Raw genomic sequence first — 23,162 nt, forward strand, 5'->3', positions numbered from 1 at the left:
AGCGAAGTATTTCGGCATCAGTGGGGAACGTACGAGGTACAACGCAGGATATAGATTTCATATCTTCGAAATATACTCTACCTGCAGGTACCTCAAAGCTATAATACTCCGGCAAGCAACTGGTTATTGGTTGACAAACGCATGCGTAAACGGCCAAGCTTGTTTGTCACGTCGGATGTCAACCGAAATTTCTTTCAGACGCGTTAAACAGAGTCCGAGTTTGACAACCACGTCGTAAAAAGCGACACACTGCCACATAAATTGACAAACTCGTGCACTTTTACGAGTTGTTTGATCGTCTACGGGGGCTTTCGTGTTCAGTTTTACGAGTTGTTGGATCCGTCTACGAAGGTGTGTGTGTGTGTGTGTGTGTGTGTGTGTGTGTGTGTGTGTGTGTGTGTGTGTGTGTGTGAGTGAGTGAGGGGGGGGGGGGTGACAACGATTTTCCGTAAAGATAACTGTGTACAGCAAGTAAACAGGAAGCCTGTTAGCGCGTGTAGTGCGGAATCTCACAGTTGTCGCAGCCATACTACTGAAAATACAGGGTCAATCATAACTCAAACGGCAATATTTTGGAGGTTGTTCCGGAATGTTTCCCGAGTCTTTGAGTAAGGGACTGTTGGTATCCGGTGGCTCGTTACAGAGTAACAATACAATTACGGTTTACCTAGTGTGTTATCCCAATTACCATCGTTTCTGGGAAAATACATCCGCTGTATTGCGTTCAGTCAGTCCACACACGCGATGCATTTTTACCAGCTCTTCGCCTGTAAACCGATTCCCACTGTTGTGTGTCGCTGTTAACGTACTACTAACACTTTCGGAGAAGCAAATTGGAGATGGAACCGAGCAGTACTTAACTGCAAGCTTCCTCTCTAAGAGTAAAGCGGGGATTTCTATCGTCAAGACCAAGTACCGTGAGTGAATCGAACAAGTTCGTTTCTAAACGAGACAAACAGCGCGCAACTTCGCTGTTTGCACAGGTGTACTGGTATTTTCAGTGCAGTAAAAACTGAGTACAAATATCGTATGGCATTGTTGGCTGCGGTATCCGCCTTTTGGACAGCATGTTCTACCTCGGCGCATATTGGCTCTTTTCTTTGCCGACATACAAGCGTTGTGTCGTATGCGTATTTGTGGAGTGTAGATGAGTGCAACGGATGCGTGGATGTGTCTGTCGGATGATGAGAGAAAGAGTGTGAAACCAGGTGCCGGCAAATAGCCTAATCCTCTCGAATAGCACCAAGCGGAGCACCGAGCTTAACACCTCCATCCCACGAACGGATCTACGCCAACAGTGTCACATGCTGTCATTTGAATGGTGCAAAGACTGGTGATCAGGAACTTTACTACACCACCAACTATACTCACCTTGCAGGCCAATTACGTACTGGCACTAAAAACTTCATCCAACACCATTAGTGGTGGTGGTGGTGGTGGTTAGTGTTTAACGTCCCGTCGACAACGAGGTCATTAGAGACGGAGCGCAAGCTCGGGTTAGGGAAGGATTGGGAAGGAAATCGGCCGTGCCCTTTCAAGGGAACCATCCCGGCATTTGCCTGAAACGATTTAGGGAAATCACGGAAAACCTAAATCAGGATGGCCGGAGACGGGATTGAACCGTCGTCCTCCCGAATGCGAGTCCAGTGTGCTAACCACTGCGCAACACCATTAGTCAAATGGCCCTGAGCACTATGCGACTTAAATTCGGAGGTCATCAGTCGCCTAGAACTCAGAACTAATTAAACCTAACTAACCTAAGGACATCACACACATCCATGCCCGAGGCAGACTGAAGTGCCTAGAACCGCACGGCCACATCGGCCGGCACACCATTAGTCGAATCGGCTTGAGCTGCTGGTAGAGCGCTACTATATAGGTGTACATCAAGCGACATCGGTCACAGAGGCGGGTTTCAGTGCAATACAGACATAATGATAAACGTTCTGGGAGGAGGGGGGGGGGGGGGTTAGAAATCAAAAGAAATGCAATTACTCTCGGACGTACCAATGAAGATCAGGCATCCCTGGTATCAACATACTCAGAGGGTATCGGTGAATAACCTCAGAGATTTTGTCTCTGAAGTTCACATTCATTCAAAGAAATTCAGTGAAGGTTTAACGAAATGAAGTGAAATAGAAGCGTTGTGAAAAGTCTGTCAAAACATGCGAAGTGATGAAATCAGAGGATAATAAGATATTCTATGATTTGTAAAAACTTAAAATGATCCATAAATGAAGGGAGCAGTGCTAAGAAGAGAGAGGTTGCAGCAATAAGACCCCGCACCCTCCCTTGGCCCTTAGGTGACAACGGTAGTGGCGAGGTGGTTTCCATTGCCGTCGGGAACGCCTAGCCAACGACTGTTACGTCAGCCCACCTTTCTGGCCTATCGGAACTTGGCCTACTTGCTTTCTCTGTGGCGTTCTTTTGATTACGACACACTAAGGCCTTGCTATCTAATCCCCTCACATTTACCATAAAATTAGCTTTTTTCGGATTGCTGCAGCTGACAGGGGAAAGGAACTCTCTTTCTCGACTCGTTACCTCGCAGAATATTTCACTGTAGTTCGATTAAAATTACTTGGCAGCTGACGACCGCCACTTGCCGCTGCAGTGTTGCCACGTGGGCTGCTGCCGGCTTCCGCTACGTTATAGGTGATACAAAAACAAAATGCTCGTAATGTGTGGCGTGAAGCAATAGTGTAAGCAGCAGCCTTGAAGTATGTCGGAAGTGCGAGATGATCTGTAGACAGCTGAATTTAGATGATCTGTAGACAGCTGAATTTAGATGATCTGTAGACAGCTGAATTTAAGTGACCAATGGCTGAACTGCGACAGACAACGTGTTTTGTCGCTGTGAATTTAAACGTACGTCCTAAGCTAACCACAACCACGTGATGTGCAGTGTATCCAAGAAAACGGCGGTCAACAATCAATTACGGAACTAAAATCACGATCGCTTTGTTCACGACGATTAAAGCTAACCTCCACGAGCAAACTCAAGACAGAAAAAATTCAATTCCAGTGCTAAAAGCAAACTGTAATTACTCACTCAGTTGCCTGAAACTATCCTCATACTGACACACGAGCTGCAGCGTTACCTACCGATAAGCAGTCCTGGTTTGCACTTGGTTGCATATTACGGGCGACGAAGCCAGTTTCCAAACGAAAAAGAACGATAAAAAAAGAGCAAATAAAAAAGTCAGTAAGATGATGATAAATGACGCGGCAAAGAAATTTCATTCAAACCAAATAACTCAGCAAAAATAATCAAACTTTAGAAACAAAAACATTTCGCAGCATTTAATCTTGTAACCATTGCGCTACGAGACAATAGTGTGCTGCGAACTTATGACTGGTATGCCAATCGCAATGATGAATTGCAGCCTTTAAAAATTCGGCCTCACGCAATGTCGTGCGAAGCTTACCTATTGTAAGCCGATCGCTGTGATTATAACTGTACATGTGACACTGTACCGAGCGAGGTGGCGCAGTGGTTAGCACACTGGACTCGCATTCGGGAGGACGACGGTTCAATCCCGCGTCTGGCCATCCTGATTTAGGTTTTCCGTGATTTCCCTAAATCGCTCCAGGCAAATGCCGGGATGGTTCCTTTGAAAGGGCACGGCCGACTTCCTTCCCCGTCCTTCCATAAACCGGTGAGACCGATGACCTAGCAGTTTGGTCTCTTCCCTCAAAACAGCCCAGCCCCCAGTGACACTGTATCGCGTTTTTTGCGAACGTACCCAGTAGTGTCTGGTTAGTGGTGCATGTGAAATGTGTGAATTTTTGTGAATTTCATTTGTGTGTGTGTGTGTGTGTGTGTGTGTGTGTGTGTGTGTGTGTGTGTGTGTGTGTTTGGCCGGCCGGAGTGGCCGAGCGGTTAAAGGCGCTACAGTCTGGAACCGCACGACCGCTGCGGTCGCAGGTTCGAATCCTGCCTCGGGCATGGATGTGTGTGATGTCCTTAGGTTAGTTAGGTTTAAGTAGTTCTAAGTTCTAGGGGACTTATGACCACAGCAGTTGAGTCCCATAGTGCTCAGAGCCATTTGTGTGTGTTTGCTTTTTGTGTGGTTATCATGTGTGATGAAATACGAAATGCATGTCCCAGACCCGTGATTGGGGATCCAAAGACAACGAGAAAGTAAACCGGACAAGGAATTGGAATTGACTTGACCAGTAGTTGTGGCAGTTTGGCAGCGGGCGTGACGCCGAGATCTCTGATTGGAGGTAGCCAGCTGCAACGCGTGGAGTATCGACTGTCGAATAAATTTCATCAGACGACAGTTGCGTGTTTTTCAGATGTTTACTTGCTTGTGTTTTTCCTTGGCCGACACGGCCTTCGCCTACGACTTCCTCCCTCCCTACGCGGAAGAAAAAAAATTCCTCCTGTACTTAGTGTTCGTGTCACTAAGAATTTGAAGAGAGAAGCTGAGCTTTAATTACCTGTCACACCAGACCTTGTGAGTACGTTCTGATCTGTTCCACACAGTGTATTGCACGCTGCAAGTCAGCACTTTGTCAGCAGGTGTCAGTACAGATTACTGACCGGGGATGATCACAGACAGAGATTTACTCCGTGCCACGCAAAGATTGAGCAGACAGCGTACCTCTACCCAACTATACTGTATCTTGTTGGCGATAGCAGAATGATATAAAATGCGTTCCGAAGGAGTCTGCCTTTCCCACTTCGGCCATTTATTTATACAACGAGTTAAAAGTGTAATATCATACCGGCAGCCGGCCGCGGTGGTCTAGCGGTTCTAGGCGCTCAGTCCGGAACCGCGCGACTGCTACGGTCGCAGGTTCGAATCCTGCCTCGGGCATGGATGTGTGTGATGTCCTTAGGTTAGTTAGGTTTAAGTAGTTCTAAGTTCTAGGGGACTGATGACCACAGATGTTAAGTCCCATAGTGCTCAGAGCCATTTGAGCCATTTCATACCGGCAAATGTTACGTACTTTTATCCATGTGCTGCCTAAGCTTCTCTAGCATGCGGTCCATTAATTTCGACCCTACTGGACAGAGCATAACTCACTTCAGAGGCATAGCAAGTAAATCGTGCAAAGTGGATTCGCACTGTTTAGAATGTCTCCAGCATTTGTAAACGGTTGTGCTGTTGTGTACTGTGTTTGTTTGATGCAAGAAGCAACTGTATGCAATATGTATATAGACTTTCCCTGTTACAAAAGGTACTTTGTTTTTAAATATTTTAGCGATGACAAACTTTCTATAATGTGCTATTTTTATGCACTTGACATCTTGCGCATGAGGTCAGGGTAAAATGAATTTACAAAAGATTTTAAGATCTGAAGATGACAGCATAGTCTGTCGAAACCTCTTGTCTTAAATAAATAAATTTTTTATGCGATCTTGGCTCTTGAATGGTTTTTAACAATTTAACAGAACGCCATTCAGTTCTCACAAAAGAGAAAATTCGACTACGCGTATCGCCTACAATCCCACGGAGACCACTTCGAATGTGTTGTGAGGTGGATGCAATGCTGCTCGGCATTGTGTTCATTTGAGGATACCGTATGTGAACAGATTCGCATTCGGGAGGACGGCGGTTCAAATCCACATCCGGCAGTCTAGATTTAAGCTTCCCGTGGTTTCTCTAAATCGTTTAAGGCAAAAGCCAGGACGGTTCCTTTGTAAGATATGGCCGATTTTGTTATCTATCCTTCCTTAATCCGAGTTTGTGCTTCGCTTCTGATAACCTCGGTGAAGATGGGACCTTAGACTCTTAATCTTCCTTCCTTCGGTATGTGAAGAATGCGCTTCAGGTTATGCATCGTAGCCTATACTGAATTCCAGAAGATTTCGTTCCGTATGGGCTCGTAACTGTATACTGAGTTACGTGGCAAGCAGAATGAATCTCCGGCCTAGTATTCTGAAGCAACCTGGATCAAAACTCCCGTCCATACAACAGCTAATACACCCACTGAGGTTCCCTGTGGTTTTGCCGCGCGGACTGGCCGTGCGGTCAGAGACGCCATGTCACGGATTGCGCGGCCCCTCCCACCGGAGGTTAGAGTTCTCCCTCGGGCATGGCTGTGTGTGTTGCTCTTAGCATAAGTTAGTTTAAGTAGTGTGTAAGTCTAGGGACCGATGGCCTCAGCAGTTTGTTTCCTTAGGTATTCACACACATTTCTTCCCTGTGGTTTACCAAAACCACTTCAGATGGTTCCTTCGATATGCGACCGAGCGGGGTGGCGCAGTGGTTAGACACTGGACTCGCATTCGGGAGGACGACGGTTCAATCCCGCGTCCGGCCATCCTGATTTAGGTTTTCCGTGATTTCCCTAAATCACTCCGGGCAAATGCCGGGATGGTTCCTCTGAAAGGGCACGGCCGACTTCCTTCCCAATCCTTCCCTAATCCGATGAGACCGATGACCACGCTGTCTGGTCTCCTTCCCCAAACCAACCAACCAACTTTCGATATGCTCTTTGCCCCATCACTGCCAGACGGCGTTATTACTCTCTTTCTAGTAATGACGACGTAGACGATACATTAAACTCTACGCTTGATTGCCTACATGAACCCACCACGAAAAACCGATGTAACTGCTTCTTCCGTAAAACATCTGTTTATTACGTGGGTCTCTCTTCCACAGAGTGATTCAATTGCTCTCACTACGCGCGCGCAAGAATTAGCCTTCGTTGCGTGTTACTCCAAGTTTTCACACTTACGTGTGAGCAATCGAAATGTATTCTCTTGCGGTGTGTGTGTGTGTGTGTGTGTGTGTGTGTGTGTGTGTGTGTGTGTGTGTGTGTGTGTCACTCATGCACGCAACGCCGTAGTGGCTCTCGTTTTTTCGCCGCCGGATCTTCCTTACCTTGGGACCGCCGTAATAAACCTTCGGCAGTTCCTCATTACTGACCCGGTTTACCGTCCCATGCCTTCTAGGCGGCAGCAAAAGGAACGCCTCGAAAGTTGGGCGTCCATTTAAATGCAGATAAGGCCCTAAAATTTGATCACCTCATACGCCTGTCCACCTCCTCGTCTCAGGTTACATTTTGTGTCCTCGGGACGGCGCCTGGGGGAGGGGGACGGGGGACACTTCCTCGCCGCTGCTGGTCCTAAAAAGGAGTGCCTCGAAAATTGGGAAAGGGGGCAAAATAAATTAGCCGTGGTGTAATTTCAGACGGGGCGGTTCTCTCCTACTGAGGCGCTGTCTCGTAATTGAAAACTGCGGATAGGGTTCTACCGAAACAAGCCGCGAGCGCCAACTTGGGGCAACAGTTTGGTCGTAAACACAGTACACCGCGATTTTCGCGAAGATTCTAATATGCTTTCGCGTGGGGGCGATGTTTTTTGGCAGTCTGGAGTGTACAAGCTAATTGCACGGTTTCAGTAGTATCTGCTTACGAGTTTCAGAAACCAGCTGCAATGCAAATTTTTCGTCATTATTTCTTAAAGTATGTATCCGTATTTAGAGATTTACTTGTTCACAAATTTGACTAAACAGTCTTTACAGTTCATAATTTTCTATGACACACGAATGCAATTTAAGTAAAAGTTACAATTGCAGACCTGTCCCCTGGAATTCACATTAAAACCTTATAACTGGAACCATCAAACTACTGCATTAATTTTACACAAGTGTATTAGTTTCATGCATCATTCAGTATTTAATTTACAGTCCGTTCACTTTCTACCACTAATATCATGTCTTCAGAAAATCGTACAAATTCTATTGTCTTTCCACCAATACTCATTCCTCTTTTTCCATCTAAGCGTTTCGCAATACTCCCTTCTAGGTATAAGTTGAACAATAAAGGGGAAACCTTGTCGAATGCCCCATCCAGTGCACCTTCCTAAAGACATTTCATTTCCAATCGTTATTCTTCCTTTCTGTTGTAAATATAGGCTCTGCACTAGTCGCCTCTACTTCCAGTCTACTCCCCCTCCACCTCAAGATATCCATCAGCTCCTTCCATGGTACCTTGTCGAAAGATTTTTTTTCCTCATATCAACAAAAATTACATAAATTTCTCAACGTTTCTCGATATACCTTTCCCCTATGATTCTTAACAGGCCAATAGCGTCTCTTGTTCGCTTTCATCTTCAAAATCTCAACTGTGTCTCCCAACCCCGTCTATCCAACTTACCATATAACCATCTTTTCGGCACTCTCGGCAATGCTTTAGTTGCATGAGAAATTAGGCTAATAGTACTACGCTCACCACATTTTTTGGTGTTTCTCTTTTTCTCAGTTGGTATCATTACCGTTCCAAGAAAATCGTCATGCCATTCCCCTTCGTCGCCTTCAGATTCCTCATCTCTTTCTGAGCCTTTTCTACTTCTACTTGAATGATGCTGCACCCGTTTCCATCTTCCGGCACACATTCCTCCTCTGCAGGCTTGATTTCACTTAGTATTTAATCCATCTTATGCAGACATTCTAAATTTTCTTGCCATCTGCTCAAAATTCCTGTGGTTCCACAGCTGTCGCGCGGCCCACTCTTTCCATTTCCGTGTTAGTTTATGGAAGTAAAAGAAAGCGGACAATCTCCCTAGCTTACCTGTACACCATTTCATACTTTCCCTCTGTTTTCATTTTGTTTCCTCGCATTTCCCATTCATCCATCTTTCCCTTGCTTCTTCAGTTTCTCTTCTTAATTCATTATTCACGTTCTTGTTTCTCTTTTTGCATTCTTTATTTTCCAGATTTTTACACTTTCCACTTTCTCCTTTCTTCCATCCTTTTCGAAGTGTTTCCCATTACCGATTTTTTCTTCATCCTTTGGACACTTTAATTCATAGTACAGCTTTCGCAGAGTCCATGAGTCCTTCCATCATTTTTATCCATTTTTCATTTAGTCATTCTTTCTTTCTAGCTCTGTCCCGTTTTTCCATAAACCTGTCTTCCATCTTTTGAAACCTTACCTCTCTTCTTGAGTATCTCCACATTTAACTATTCTTTTGTCTTACCTCTCCACAGTTACTTCAACTTCACGTGTATTTCTCCCACTACGAGGTTGTGGTCTGAATTTTGTTTCTGCTCCTGGGAAAGTTCTGGGATTCTTCAGACAGTTCCTAAACCGTTTTTGTATCAGAATGAAGTCCGACTGATAACTTTCTCTATTCAAATTATTCAGTATACCTGGATGGTCAGTGTTAAAGTAGTAATAAATTACAACGTTAGGCCACATGCGACACTTTTACTGCACGAACAGCGGAAAAGTAAGCGATAAACATTTTCCCCTTCATCATTTTGTAGGAGTCGTCAGCGAGAAATAAATATCCCTAAAGGCTAGAAATTTCCCTAAAGGTTAGAAATTAAACTATGTGATCAAAAGTATCCTGATACCCCCAAATACAGACGTTTTTCATATTAGTTTCATTTTGCTACCACCTACTGCCAGGTACTCCATATCAGCAACCTCAGTAGTCGTTAGACATTGTGAGAGAGGAGAATGGGGCGCTCCGCGGAACTCAAGGACTTCGAGATTTACACACTCCTAAACATCCCTAAGTCCCTGTTTGCGATGCGATAGTGAAGTGGATACGTGAAGGGTCACGTACAGCACGAAAGCGTACACGCCGACGTTTTCTGTTGATTGACAGAGACCGCCGACAGTTGAAGAGGGTCGTAATGTGTAATAGGCACACAACTATCCAGACCATCACACAGGAATTCCAAACTGGATCAGGATCCACTGCAAGTACTGCGATAGTTAGACAGGAGGTAAGAAAACTTGGATTTCATGGTCGAGCGGCTGCTCGTAAGCCACACATCACGCCAGTAAATGCCAAACGACGTCTCGCTTGCTGTAACGAGCGTAAAAATTGGACGATTGAACAGTGGAAAAACGCTGTGGGGAGTGACGAATCACGGTACACTATGTGACGATCCGATGGCAGGGTCCGGGTATGGCGAATGCCCGGTGAACATCATCTGCCAGCGTGTGTAGTGCCAACAGTAAAATTCGAAGGCGGTGGTGGTCTGGTGTGGTCGTGTTTTTCGTGGAGGTGCTTCCACCCCTTGTTTTGCGTGGCACTGTCACAGCACAGGCCTACGTAGATATTTTAAGCATCTTCTTGCTTCCGACTGTCGATCAATTCAGGGATGGCGACTGCGTCTTTCAACACTATCAAGCACCTGTTCATTATGCACGTCCTGTGGCGGAGTGGTTACACGACAGTAAGATCCCTGTAATGGACTGACCTGCACAGAGTCCTGACCTGAATACTATAGAACACCTTTGGGATGTTTTGGAACACAGACTTCGTGTCAGGCCTCACCGACCGACATCGATACCTCTCCTCAGTGCAGCATTCCGTGAAGAATGGACTGCCATTCCCCAAGAAACCTTCCAGCACTTGATTGAACGTATACCTGCGAGAGTGGAAGCTGTCATGAAGGCTAAGGGTGTGCCAACACCATATTGAATTCCAGCATTACCGGTGGAGGGCGCCACGAACTTTTAAGTTATTTTCAGCCAGGTGTCCGGATACCTTTGATCACAAAGTGTATGTGTAAAGTTTGTGGCAAGTCGCTAAGTAATTTCAGTCTCAAATACTGGATGAAGTAAGTGTGGGAATTCACGCGTCTCCTCCCATCCTTTTCGTTAGATAGGCGTTCTCACCCCACAGCGACTGTCGGCTGACAGTAAGGTATATGTGTACAAAGTGTGGTGTGCGTACTGTAAGACCTTCGGTACACACACCATCAGATTATTTGACTTGTCGCTCTAACTTAGTAGGCGAGTGTCAGCAATATGTCTCGTGGTCGTATCGTGGCGTGTTTACCTTCTGCCGTTAGGTCAGACGATAGAAATGCCGCTTGCACGCTTAGAGTAGCAGATTGACAGTGACCAACTTTAAACAGAACTTGATTAATTTTCACACACAGTTATTAAAATAATAAGAAGCATAAAAATTACTTAATTTGGTCCTGGATGCTATTTACAATTGACAATCTGAAGTTCCTTTGGTATTGGTACGTTAATCTTATTCTCTCATATCTCTGATACTTGACAAAGTGTCTATTCATTTCTCTTCATGGCTATGTACAGGAATATGATAATCTTATTAGGTGCAGACTGAAACTTGACTACAGACTAATGCAGACTGACTAATCGGAGGTCTGTACACTCGTTTAATACCATGCGCGCTCAGGCATCGCTGCGCGAGTGTGATCCGCGAGGAGAAAAGTTTCTATGTTAGCAGCAATCTCATTGGCTGCGTTACATATTAATACGCGGATCGGCGGAAGCAGAATTTGGTCCGTCTCTATGGCAGCGGCATCTCGTAGTGCGGAGACGGACGAGCGCTGCGCCTGCGCTGTTCTGCTTAGCGGGGCGCGCTCTAGTGGGAAAGTTGTGTACGCGCTGACTACCCGGAACTATGTTCAAATGGTTCAAATGGCTCTGAGCACTATGGGACTCAACTGCTGAGGTCATTAGTCCCCTAGAACTTAGAACTAGTTAAACCTAACTAACCTAAGGACATCACATACATCCATGCCCGAGGCAGGATTCGAACCTGCGACCGTAGCGGTCTTGCGGTTCCAGACTGCAGCGCCTTTAACCGCACGGCCACATCGGCCGGCCGGAACTATGTACACAACACAAAGTTTGGGTGAAATCGGTCCAGTGGTTTAGGAGGAGATGCGGAATATACATATATACATTTTCATAATATGCATGGATGCCTTTCTTTTATTTGCCTATTTATTGTCGTATATTTAAATGGTACTACGAATAATGGACTGCCACGTGCGCCGAGTGAAGTCTGACTAAGCACTGACGTGAAGCACCGGTTTGCACCAGATGAAAGGCATGTCGTTACTCTTTGGCTTCCCCCGTCTTCTCCTCGCCAACCCCACCTCATCTCAGAGAAGTCGTGGCTAATTTTCCACGTTTCCACACTGGACGCTGCCTTGTACCGTTGCGCGTAATTGGTATGACGACTAAGGGCGGCCGTAGCCGGGAGCCGGTTTCGAGATTCCAACTCGTGCCACGCTGCCAGCCACCTTCTGGAGTATTTCCCCCACCGTGGGGGCCGGCCGATGCGCGCGCACACGAGCACCCAATTGCGATGCCTCACCTGTTGTTCTCGCTGCAATTACGGCCGTGATGGATGGCGCCGATAGCGTATCGACGGCGCAGGCCGATGGCGGGCATCAGATAGCGGGGGCTGAGGAGCGCCCGAGGGCTTCCAGTCCGTATCCCGCCGAGAAGCAACCAACAACACGGGCGCCTGAATCTCTCTCTCCACATACAGTAACGCGCGGGACCTCCCAGCTGTTAACGGAAGAGTTCTCCGGCCCTGTTCTTGATTTTCGACGTCCTCCGGCGCACTGGAATTCCAGTGATTTACCGTGTTGAATAACTTTCTGTAAGGTTGTACTGCAAGAAGAGACACTTCTCCTCTCTGGGACACACGATTGCACTGAGTAGTCGAAGCAAGGAAGGTCTCATTAAAATGCATCACCGGAAAGGAGAGTAAATACATGAATTCAGCAAATTGAGCGGGACGAACAAAGTGGCGCATTGGTTACCCCACTGGACTCGCATTCGGGAGGACGATGGTTTAAATCCGTGTTCGGCCTTCCTGTTTAGAGTTTACCGTGATTTTCCTTAATCGCTCCAGCAAATGTGTGGTGTGTGTACTGTAAGACCTTTGGTACACACACCATCAGATTATTTGACTTGTCGCTCTAACGAAGTAGGCGAGTGTCAGCAATATGTCTCGTGGTCTTATCGTGGCGTGTTTATCTTCTGCCGTTAGATCAGACGATAGAAATGCCACTTGCACGCTTTTGATGGTGACCAACTTTAAACAGAACTTGATTAATTTTCACACACATTTATTAAAATAATAACAAGCCTAAAAATTACTTAACTTGGTTCTGGATGCTATTTACAATTGATAGTCTGAAGTTCCTTTGGTCTTGGTACGTTAATCTTATTCTCTCATATCTCTGATACTTGACAAAGTGTCTATTCATTTCTCTTCATGGCTATGTACAGGAATATGATAATCTTATTAGGTGCAGACTGAAACTTGACTACAGACTAATGCAGACTGACTAATCGGAGGTCTGTACACTCGTTTAATACCATGCGCGCTCAGGCATCACTGCGCGAGTGTGATCCGCGAGGAGAAAAGGTTCTACGTTAGCAGCAATCTCATTGGCTGCGTTACATATTAATACGCGGATCGGCGGAAGCAGAATTTGGTCCGTCTCTATGGCAGCGCCATCTCGTAGTGCGGAGACGGACGAGCGCTGCGCCTGCGCTGTTCTGCTTAGCGGGGCGCGCTCTAGTGGGAAAGTTGTGTACGCGCTGACTACGCGGAACTATGTACACAATAAAATGCCAGGATGGTTCCTTTCAAATGGCACGACCGATTTCTTTCCCCATCCTTGAAACATTGGGAGCTCATACTCCATGTCTAATCACCTTGATGTTCGATGGGACGTTAAACCACAATCTTCCTTCCTTCCTGTCGTACAGACGTGCTCTTTCAGTGGGGGTTATTACTCCAGTGATGTACGAACTTTACAGATTTGTCCTTTTGCTTAAAATAATGAAAGTAGTCATGTCTGCACTAATAAATTATAAAATCGGGTACTTAGCATGTTGTTTGGCAGCTTCATTGTGTTCTTCGTGCCAACGGCTTTGCCTCAGTGGTAACACCGGTTCCCGTCAGATCACCGAAGTTAAGAGCTGTCGGGCTGGGCTAGCACTTGGATGGGTGGCCATCCTGTCTGCCGAGCGCTGTTGGCAGGCGGGGTGCAAACTGAGGACCTACTTGATTGAGAAGTAGCGGCTTCGGTCACGGAAACGTGACATACGGCCGGGAGAGTGGTGTACTGACCACATACCACTCCATATCCGCATCCAGTGACGCCTGTGAGCTGAGGATGACACGGCAGCCAGTCAGTACCGTTGGGCTTTCATGGCCTGTTTAGTTTTAGTTTAGTTTATTGTATTCTTCAGATATGATTGTTGGCCCAAGCTTTCAGTAGTAGAAATTACATGCAACCTTTAGTTTGGATTATCAAGGTAGCTTTTTCTTCTAAATAATACAAGTTACCGTATGTTTTTGTCCTCTGTATTTGTTCACAGTGAACAAGCCAATATTTTATAGTTATACACCAATTTCCACAGAAATAAAACTCCCTACGATAGCGCAAACATGACCCTCTTTCACAACACACTCCACGACTCGTTAATGTAAGTCTTCACGCCAATCGTGTTGTAGAGCAACAGACATTGAATTTATAAGCAGACAGTCTAGGCGTTCTTGTAGCTGCAGACAGAAGTAGGGTATTTAGATTTACTTGACACAAATTTTTACATAAATAACAATTTATCTATTTTATTGGCTGTTCATCTCTGTGGCGGTGGCTTATATGATTTTAATAGTTACAGCAACCAGCCACTCTGTCAAACTTATTTATTTAAGCTAATAAGCGTTTCAGGCTTTCATACATCTTCAGTTAGCGCAATTTTTTGAGTCTTCAGTCAGTACATATTTAAGACATCGACATCAGTACATCGTAAATTTCCAACTCGTAAAGTATAGTAGCTAAACAAAATTGTTATTTTGCACAGGGCAGCTGCAACCTCGAGTTTGCTATCAGTGTTGTAACTATGATTGAAGACTTAAATATATATTACGGTAACTGACGACGGCTTCAATAAAAACACATAACAAAGTGGCTGGTTGCTATATTAATTAAAATAATTCTACATAAATGTTATAAAATTTTTTGAAAACGTTATTTTTAAGTAACTTGTAATTTTTTCATTTACTTCTTATTGAGTACAAAATTGTTCAGTTTATAACAAACGAAGGCAGTAGTTCACAGACTATACCTCATACATAAAAATCGGCAAGCAGAGGAGGGGCAGACAGGCGTTCACCTATAGCCACTCAACCCACGATTTGTACAGCAGCAGATTTCCAATATTCCATACCCCTTTCCAACGAAATATATCGCTGAAAATCCTGAGATTTGTAACTTTTGCAACACTCTCACATCGAATGCCGTTAAAGAACATACTTTCACTTGACAATTGCTTAATTTTGCGGTAGAGACACAACGAGACGGTTGGCCGTAACTCAGTACCGATTAAATTTCGTGTTGTCAAATTAGATGATACGATTTATTTTGAAAAAGACTTACTGTTCACAATGGCCTTGATCGCAGATAAGCCCATCTTGGTCTCTTGAAACCAACACACATTTATTTCTAGGGACAAAGACGGACGCTATATGTATGACGTGTTACTTTCGTGGCATGATAGTGATTCTGATGAGGACTCTAGAGAGACCGCAGTCTCTTCTGCGTTTGTTGTGGTATTGTGCCTGTTACCATTGAGCGTTGAAATTGCTGAAACCACTGGTTGGTTAAGCACGGCTTCCATTAACAATGGGGGCTTGTATTCCCAGACTACTGGCGGCGGATGAAACTTCACTGCGCCAGTGGCCACGGCGTTGGCGGACGAGTTCAGTCTGCACCGTGTACCTTGTTGCTAGGAAAAAGGTTTCAATTTGTTGCTGTAGTGTAGATTATACCAGCGTAGCATGTGACTGGAGTAATGTTCGTGATTGTACTACTGTGAAACTACAATTAATACGAAGTAAGACTAGTGATACGATGGGAAGCTTAAAAGTTTGAAACCAGTCAGCTGTCAGAAGTCCATTCAGTGGACTCGAGACAGTCCTGAATGAAAGATGTACGAACCACTATGCAGACATCTTTTGCGCGATATGACTCATAAAAACGTGTGTTCAGTACATTCAGTGTTCCAGAAATATTTGAATTTTGACCCCGTAAATGTGTCGGCTTTTCTGATGTGCATTAAAAGCATCGTAAGCTTTAAACTACGAAGGCTTCCCATCTGGTTCAACATGCCGTTATCCTTGCTAAGAGTAACAGCAAAGACCTCGGTATAAAAAATGTACTGCCAATGGTAATCATTAATTTCTTATTGAAATAACTTAGCTTCTGTGTAATTTTTGCTGCAATACCGGCAGAGCTATGAAGTATTGATGTATTTTTTTATTTTTATTTTTTTGTTATGTTTCTTACCCTGAATTTTGCCGTTAATTCACTACTCCTGTTACTCAATAAATTCAGACGCCTCGTAACTTGAGGACGCAGTTGAGGCGTATAACAACCGCTCCCTGAGTCCCAGCACGCATATAAACCAGAGACTTAGTCTGTAGGAGATGGGCGGGGTTGTGTTAACTTGTACGCCGATGCGGAAGCGGCGACATTCCTGTGTAATCTCGCTTTATTTGTCTATCCCGACGGATGAGCACTTCGTCCCGTTACGAGCCTCCGTAATTAAAACAGAGCTATCTTAACGGCGGACACGTCTCTGACGTGACCGAGAGCGTCGCAATGAGTGGGCAAGTACCGCTAGGCATTAACTGAAGTGTTCTGGCGTTCACGCCTTAATCCGGGAGGCGATAATTGAGAGATGTCTTGTGTTTATGCCCGGGCCCTGGTGGAGAGGGTCTTCGTTAACATGTCAGATATTGATTGGCTAGCGGCAGCTTGTGTCGGCCATCGCGGCCACGGGTAAGAAAGTCAGTCGGGCTGTACAAACTGCGCCGGACAGGAGACCTATTATTGATGTCAAATGGAAGACTCTCTCATTCTAAAACACGCCTGCGACGTTAGCTTGCAACATAAAAAGGAAGACACCAACGCCAGGATCCATGTGGCTGACCAAGAAAGCACTATCAGGCTGCTTCCGTGACCGTCTATTTAAAATACAAACAAAAACACGACGTAGTCAGCCACTAAACTGAAAGCTTTGTTTAATTTACGACGCGTTTCTTACACTTTTGCATGGTTGTGGCAATCCCGATGTTTAGCTCAGCTGCACTATTGCTGCGAGTTCTGGAATAAAAGTTTCGCTGAATTATTGTATTTCTTCTTATCGTAATGGGGTAGTTGGTTACATTACTGTGCTTGCAGAAAGTAACAATGAACTATAGAAGGCCCTACTTCATGCAAGAACACCATTTTTTTAAAAAAAATCGTTAACCATATTTCACCACAGTTGTGACATTTCCGGTGGTTTTTTCGTTTCTTTCTCTTGGCAGCCATAGGGGACACACAATGTAAAAGAAGAAAAGAAAAAAAACCTACTGAAAGTGGCACAGTTGTGTTAAAATACGGTAGGGGTTTAAACAAAACAAGAAATCGTGTTCTTGTAACAGAGTGGGCTCTGTTCAGTTCATTAAAAATGGTTCAAATGGCTCTGAGCACTATGGGACTTAACATCTGAGATCATCATTCCCCTAGAACTTAGAACTACTTAAACGTAACTAACATAAGGACATCACACACATCCATGCCCGAGGCAGGATTAGAACCTGAACCTGCGACCGTAGCGGTCTCGCGGTTCCAGGCTGTAGTGCCTAGAACCGCACGGTCACCCCGGCCGGCTCAGTTCATTATTACATTTCCACTTAATAGTCCACCAAAAGCAGTCCGCGAACAATATGATCAAACGTTCCAGACATTTCGACGTTATTGGATTCCCAGGAACGATAATAAAAAGTTATAAACATGTATATAGCAAAAAAAGCAACATTTTAACAAGACAACTACTTGTTGCAGCACTTGACAAACTGCGTAGAATGATTGTCGATTAGCCACCATATAAGCTCTAAGTTGTACAGTTTTCGTGTCGTGGTCATTTAGCGAGACGTATGTGGGAGGAAATCCGTTGCCCAACTTTTCCTGGAATGCTCGCTCTCGGATTGACAGCTAACGTTTCAGTGGTGCACAGCACCTATCTTCCAGCGTCTGGCGTTGTAGTATGCGATCCGGCGACCAGAAGCGTCATTTCCCATTGGAACTTCTCTGTCTCTCGTATTAATCAAAGTTGGTTACGACATCCAGACCGATGAGCAATGCTCAAGAATCAGTAGATCGAGTGTTCTGAAATCCACTCCTTTCCTGGGCAAATTGCATTACCTTAAGATTCTACCAGTGAATTGCATATTGTTTTTCCTACTGTTTGTTTGATGTGGTCATTCCGCTTTAGGTCACTCCGACACTCACTTCTAGATATTTTACGCCACTTGCTGTTGTGTTATTTGACAGTAGTGTAATCGAACCTATGTATGCCAATACGTTTATTAACGTTCAGTGTTAACTGCTAGCCCTGCCCGGTCGTCCAACCTCCGTAGGTCTCCCTGCATTTCCTATTATTTGGCGGGACAAATGCAGAGGTGTTTTCCGAGAGCACGGCATTCTGCATCGCCATGAGCGTGTACGTCACGCCATTTCGATCCACTACCGTGACGGCACGCACGCACGCACACACACACACACACACACACACACACACACACAAATAATAATTGGTCTGTGTGTGTCGTTGCCAAGAAACCCTGCCCCTACATTCATGATGAACCGATGCTGATGCGACGCCTCAGCCATTCCCCGTTGATTGTATGTAGCCCACAGATTACGATGGATGATACCAGTTCTGGTAAATGTCGTTTCGTTGTTGTAGAGGACCGATGACAGAACTCCCATAATTTTGATGGTCTGGTGCAAAAACCATCAACAAAATCCTTCACGTAGAGGGAAACCCGCTGCTGACAATCATTGCACTCGTTGCGGTTGATAGGGATATTAGCGGTCGTCATTCAGGATACACGTAATCGTACTTTATCCTAGGCCATGTTGGCGGCCCTCTTGCCAGAAGCTTGTACTAGTGTTCGTCTCACCAGTAGAACCCGATCGTCCAAATCTGGTGTACGCACAGCCCGCCCCTCCCTGCGCGTTCGTCTATCTGAAAGGACTCATGATCACACAAACGTCCAAGATGGGCTTGACGCGCTATGTGATTCCTTGACGTCGAAGTCGATCGGTAACCCCAGTGAACGTACCGTTCGCCGGCGACTGCCCTTAGGCCGGTATTACACTATCAAATTTCTTTGTCAAAGATTTGATCAAAGATGTGATCCAGTATTCCGTCCAATATATTTGACAAAGATCTTTGACGTAGCGCTAGATGGGGTATTACACTGTCATCAAATTTTTCGTCAAAGTTCAAGATGGCTGACAACAACTTGTTATTTAACCGCAGCAGTTCTACGTACTCCAATTGCATTGTGTGCACATGCGGAAAAGAAGTGGGGGGGGGGGGGGGGGGGGGGGAATGGAACCATACATACGAGGTTGACAGTCTTAAAAGTCCTGGGATTACAACTTGATAATAAATTCAGTTGGGAGGAGCACACCACAGAACTGCAGAAAGGCCTTAACAAATCTGTATTTGCAATTCGAGTGTTAGCAGACATAGGCAACATAAAAATGAAAAAGCTTGCATACTTTCATTCCATAATGTCATATGGGATAATATTTTGGGGGTAAATCTTGAAGTCAAACAAAAGTTTTCAAGGTCCAAAAGCGTGTAATACGTATTATTTGTGGAGTAAATTCACGGACCTCCTGCAGAAACCTCTTCAAAGAACTGGGTATACTAACTACTGCCTCTCAGTATATTTACTTCTTAATGAAATTTGTCGTAAATAATATATCTCTTTTTCCAACAAACAACTCAGTTCATACATACAATAACAGGAACAAAAATGATCTGCACAAGGACTTAAAAGCACTTACTTTAGTTCAAAAAGGGGTCCACTACTCAGGAACACTCATCTTCAATAATTTGCCAGCAAACATAAAAAATTTAGTTAGAAATAAAGATCAGTTTAAAAGGAGCCTGAAAGACTTACTACTGGCCAACTCCTTCTACTCCACTGGTGAAATTTTTAATAGAAACAAACGATATATTGTATTTATTCATACTATTAGTATTGCTATTTCAGCTTAAAAAAAATCGACATGTTCCACATCCACGAGGATCTCCTCAGCACGGATCTATGGAACGAAAAAACTAATCTAATCTGGGCGATGCCGTGGGTTTTACGACGACACGATAAAAGCATTCAACAAAACTTGTTACGTGAGCTTACAGTGGAAGACGTCAAGTCGTACATCAATTACTTAAGAATGGATGAGCATACATTTCTGTATGTGCTCAATGAAGTGTATCCTCATATCACAAAGCACAATATTCACTTAAGAACTGCTACATCTTCAGAAGACAGGCTCACTATAACACTCCGATTCCTTGCTACAGGAGAGGGTTAGGTTAGGTTAGGTTAGGTCAGGTCAGGTCAGGTTAGGTCTCCAATCTTCTTAATCTATTTTTGTATTCAGGGTGCCTCACGTTGTAAAGCGCCTCATCAGCTTCAGACATCTCTATTAATTTTGTAGTTGTCGGCACACACCAATTGTATTTACCGGCAATGGTTATAAAAACACTACAGACGACAGAACGCTGCAGCGATGCTAGCGCTCCATGTGGTAACATGTCACAGTGCAGTGAACAGAAGACAAGCGGTTTCTTTGATCAAATATACAGCGAGGCCCTAGATTTGATCAAATATTGGACGACATTTGACAAAGTCCCTATTACACTATCAAATATCTTTGACAAAGATATTGGACAAAGATATTGGGCAAAGAAATTTGATAGTGTAATACCGGCCTTACCACCTGGCTGTGAAGGAATGCGCTGACCGAACCCTGCAGCCCAGACGCCACTATCGTCTGTTTACTCTTTCGACGGCCGGCGCTGACGGAAAAGGAAAATAACGAAGCAGCGCAGCGCAGCAGTCAAAGTCTCTCTCTTTTCTGTGCGCCAGACAAGAGGCGTTCGTGCGTCACAGGGTCGCCATGAAAGCATAAAGCAGCTCTTGTTTGTCGACGCTGACTGATAGTGCTGCCTCTGCCGGCGGGTATGCAAATCAGGCCTCGCGCTCACTCACACACATACCGGCACAAACAACACAAACACTAGCTGCGGCCGTTGACTCCTCGGCCGGTGGAAAATAAACGTTTAGTGTGTACATCGGAAGCCCATATGTGCCGAGTGGCGTGTGCTGGCATAAAATCTAGCGAAACAGCGATGCGGCTGTTAGTTCGCACTTGGCACCACCGGTAACGCAAAGTACAAACACATTTTTATTGCCAACTCCTGAGTTTACAGGTTTAAAAATTCCATCGGCAGCGACGTATTTACATCTACAGGTCTACTCTGCAGATCACACGCAAGTGTCTGGCAGTGTGTTCGTCGAACCACCTTCACAATAATTCCCTGTTTTTCCACTGTCGAACAGCACACGGGAAAAAAGAACACCTGTATCATTTCGTGCGAGCTATGATTTCCATTATTTTATGATGAGGATCGTTTCTTCCTGTGTTGGTCGGCATCAGCAAAATATCTGCGCATTCGGAGGAGATAGTTGATTGAAATTTCGTGAGAAGAGTGTTTTAATGACGTCATCCTAAATCCCACATCATATCCGTTCTTCGAAAAGAATGTCGTCTTCCCTCTGGGGATTCCCATTTGAGTTCACGATGTTTCGTTGTAAGACCTATGTGTTGTTCTAACCCGCCAGTAACAAATGTTGCTGTCCGCCTTTGAATTTCCTCGACGTCTTCCTTCAATCCGACCTTGTATGGATCCCAAACACTACAGCAGAACTCAAGAAAAGGTCATACTAGCGACCTCCATGCGGTCCCTTTTACAGACGAACCACACTTTCCTACAATTCTCCAAGTCGATCATTGACCCTTCCTACCGCAATCCTCAGATGCTCGCTTCATTTAGTATCGCTTTGCACCGCTACGCCCAGATATTAAAAAAGATCTCACTGTGTAAAGCAGGAGACTACTAATGCTGTTTTCAAACATTACGGGTTTGTTTTTCCTACACATACAAAATAATTTACATTTTTCGACATTTAGATGTTGCTGCCATTCATCACGCCATATAGAAATTATGTTTAAGTCATCTTGTACCCTCCTGTGGTGACTCACCTTCGTTACCTAGCCGTGCACCACAGCAGCATCAGCAAACAACCACAGATGGCTTGTTACCCTGTCCACCAAATTATTTATTTGTGTAGAGAACAATAACGGTCCCATGGCATTCTGCTAGGGCACATCGCAACGATAAACTTGTCTCTAATGGGCATTTGCTGTCGAGGACAACATACTGGATTAATAACTAGCCGGCCGAAGTGGCCGTGCGGTTAAAGGCGCTGCAGTCTGGAACCGCAAGACCGCTACGGTCGCAGGTTCGAATCCTGCCTCGGGCATGGATGTATGTGATGTCCTTAGGTTAGTTAGGTTTAACTAGTTCTAAGTTCTAGGGGACTAATGACCTCAGCAGTTGAGTCCCATAGTGCTCAGAGCCATTTGAACCATTTGATTAATAACTTACGAAATAGTCGGACCACTCGCGTATCTGTGAACCTATTCGATATACTGGTGCGTTCTTTAACAGCCTGCAATGGGCCAACGTGTCAGACGCTTTTCGTAAGTCTAAGAATATGGAATCTGCCAGTTTCCTTTATCCATAGTTCGCAGTATATCATATGAAAAATGGCAAGCTGATAAATAGACCGTGTGAGTGGAAAAATTTATAATGCTTCGATTCAAGGGCCTGTAACAAACGAGTGCTGCCTTCCGTAGCTGGTCGATTCTTCTCTGAGTGTAATTGGGGTCCTTCTTCCTCAAGGTTACCCAAAGCAGCTTGCCGTGTATGAATGGTCATCGTGCGGATGTCGGAGCTCTCCCGAGTCACTCGTGACTCTGTTTATCGGTCTGTCTAGGCGCCCTCTGTGGCCGGAATCTCGAGCCCACAGCTCCGGCTGCTTCCGCTGATACCCCTTGTGGTAAGCTGCCTATCGCGGAAGTGGCATGATGATGATATCTGCTATCGAAACGTCAACTGGTAACTTTTTTCCTCACAGGCTCAGCATCTTAAGGAAATAGGGGTAATTAACTGACTCTTCCTAGTCTTCAAATCAGAAGTTGAAGTGGGACTCTGTTACATGAGTTACTTTGCTACAGTGTGTCCATCCCCCCCCCCCACCCCCCCCCCCCTCTCTCTCTCTCTGCAAACAGTGTTGATGAAACGCAAAAGTAAAGTAAATCTGACAAAATTACTAACACCACTATTCCTTTCAAAGCGCTGTTGTGTTTTCCCCTAATTGTTACTGAGCTTTCACCGCGCTAATTGGCGCACTGGCAAGAAACTTGATCCGTATCCGGGAGAACGGCGGATCAGATATCCGTGCTGCCATT

General features: G+C 45.0%; 1 protein-coding gene and 1 pseudogene across 1 annotated transcript in view; both read left to right on the forward strand.

Moving 5' to 3' along the window:
* Window positions 1-23,162, forward strand: part of LOC126417130 (meteorin-like protein) — a 310,884-nt gene that overhangs the window by 214,148 nt on the left and 73,574 nt on the right. The window lies entirely within an intron of this gene.
* Window positions 13,626-13,743, forward strand: LOC126417845 (5S ribosomal RNA; annotated as a pseudogene).

Source organism: Schistocerca serialis, chromosome 8, assembly GCF_023864345.2.
Source record: "Schistocerca serialis cubense isolate TAMUIC-IGC-003099 chromosome 8, iqSchSeri2.2, whole genome shotgun sequence".
Classification (NCBI taxonomy): Eukaryota; Metazoa; Arthropoda; class Insecta; order Orthoptera; family Acrididae; genus Schistocerca; species Schistocerca serialis.